Source organism: Grammomys surdaster, unplaced genomic scaffold (genome assembly GCF_004785775.1).
Source record: "Grammomys surdaster isolate TR1022 unplaced genomic scaffold, NIH_TR_1.0 752, whole genome shotgun sequence".
Classification (NCBI taxonomy): domain Eukaryota; kingdom Metazoa; phylum Chordata; class Mammalia; order Rodentia; family Muridae; genus Grammomys; species Grammomys surdaster.
This window is the reverse complement of record NW_021605171.1, coordinates 1,380,313-1,382,726: the sequence shown is the minus strand read 5'-3', so window position 1 is coordinate 1,382,726 and position 2,414 is coordinate 1,380,313. Positions and strand designations below refer to the sequence as shown.

Genomic DNA, 2,414 nt, shown 5'->3' with positions numbered 1-2,414 from the left:
TTTTTAGTCTGAACTCTTTTGAATAATAGTACTTTGAAAAAATAGAAACTATTCTATCTAAAACAGTTTTCTTACAGTTCCATAAGAGCCAAATGGAAAACTTGGGTCAACAGAAATTCCTTCTCCTTGCCCTGTAGTTACTCTGTAGGTCAATGAGGTCACAATTGTCATAGATGTTGATAGGCTGTGTGGCAATAGGATCCAGAAGAGATAACAAAGAAAGGACCTGCTGGGTCAGAGGGAAGGAATATTTTCTGTCTTAACCAAATCCCCAGAGTGATTTATCAGCAGATAATTTGAACTATGATTTCAAGCATGCAAGATGGATTTTTCTGTCTTCTTATTTTTGAAGGTATCTGGATCTATTACAGTATTTTATTGTGGCTTCAATCTCTACCTTGTTAATGAAATTAAGAATGTGTAAATGTACTTACTGGTCACTTGACTCTCTTAACTCTTTCTGTGAGTTTTTCATTTTTTAAAAATCTGTCTTTTTCTCACTGCTTTCTACATTTTAAAGAACTTTTAAAAATTTTGACCACCAGTCTTTAAGTTACATGTGATTTTTTTTCTATAGCCTTACCTCTCTGTGGCTGTTCTTTTTGTTCATTTTATAATATAGTTTAGTAATGTGAATATTTAACCTGTGATGTATCATTTAGAGAAAGTTTTAAATTCAGGAGTAAGTCAAATTTTGAAAAGTCGTTGCTCTTCAATTAATATTTGGGGGAGAGTGGCTATATATACACATTTTATTATTTTATTTATGGTTAGTGTATTTTGTGTCTTTTCTAAAATCGTTATTCTCTTTTCTATATATAGTCATTCCTGGATATTTGTGGATTTATTAAAATTACCTATAAATGGTTTCATTCTTTTCTTTCTCTCTCCATAAAATAATATGCCATCTTAGAACTCAATTCTACCATTTTTTTCATACAAAGCAAGTCACAATTCATCTCAGACAAACGAGTGACCACTTATATTTACTTCATGTTGATAGTGTCTGCAGTGCCATATTATGAAGTATTTTTCATATAGTATGTGGCAGTGAACCTGCTAATATGCATGATAGGGCTCTCTGCTTTTTGACTGCCAATGCAACAGATTATCTCATCCCTGTTCCTAATGACATACTTTCTCTATCATGATGGACTGTGGCCCCCTGGAAATACACCAGGGGATACATGTCATTGGGGACAAAATATTTCAGCAGAGAATAGACATCAATGGAATGATCACAACCCTCTTTGGTACCACAAGAATAGAAGTATTGAATTACTATTGAGACACTTTGAGGAGAGCCATTCTAGTTTTGAATCTTGCCACATCCTTCACTGGGGAAAGTCCAGAGAGCAAATAATCATCACCTGGTTGTGACTCTTATTTATTCCCAAGAGGACACTTGATAGACACTGTTGATTGTGTCAAGAGCAATATCCATTAGATAATTTTTGCACATCTGAAAATACCAGAAATGATGTTATAAACAGTTTCTAAAGACACAATTTTCTTTTTAACATCATTTGTTGTACTTTGCAATTCAAAGTGGAAAATATGAAATTCTTCATTAATTTGTATATAATCCTTATTCAAGGGCAATGCTAATCTTCTTTATGTTGTTCCAATTTTAGTATATATGTATGTTGCCAAAGCAAAAACAAAACATAATTTCAATTTATGACTAAAAAACATGTTTTGAAGCTATAGATATCCAATAGATGAATGACATATTTGGTAATGTGATTGTGTACTTTGCATGTGGTATATTCAAGGAAAGAATATACATAAGTGTCATGAAATGATTTTAGAGAAAATGAAGATGATGAACTTATTTTTCACTAAAGTGATGTGTTTCTTTCAGTAAAAAGTTGTTTTAAAATAGTTATTTTATCTATTATATTCTTACAACTTATACAAAATGGAAATCTCTGTTTAGTCAGTATTTAGTCTTATTTGACTTTTGAAAGACTGGGAATTAAAATTTAAGATCCTACATAATATTTTTTATTACTATGATAAAACATTACAACCAAGGCAACTTATGGAATAAACAAAGTTTGTTTTGGGGTTATGATCCCAGAGAGATGAGTCTGTCACAGCAGGGAAGCATAGAAAGTATAGTTGTAGGAACAGGAACCAGAGAGCTTACATCTTGAACCAGAAGCACAAAGCTGAGAGGGTCAAGTAGAAAAGGTAAGTCTTTGAACTCTCAAAGTTCACTTCTAATGTTACACTCCAAAAGGGCCATATCTCCTAATGTTCCCCAAAAGCATCACTAACTGAGACCAAGTATTTAAATGCATATTCTTATACAAACAAGTGCATACAAGATCACTACCTCTATCACTCATTTGCTCAGGCTAACCTTGAATTAGTTTTCTATTCCAGGTTATTCTCTAACACCCAATCCT

At 32.5% G+C, this 2,414-nt stretch overlaps 1 non-coding gene across 1 annotated transcript; it reads right to left on the bottom strand.

Moving 5' to 3' along the window:
• Positions 1 to 1,551: 1,551 nt before the first annotated feature.
• LOC114633862 lies at positions 1,552 to 1,658 on the bottom strand. The gene has a single exon (XR_003713250.1). It is a non-coding gene; the product is annotated as a U6 spliceosomal RNA (small nuclear RNA).
• Positions 1,659 to 2,414: the final 756 nt, after the last annotated feature.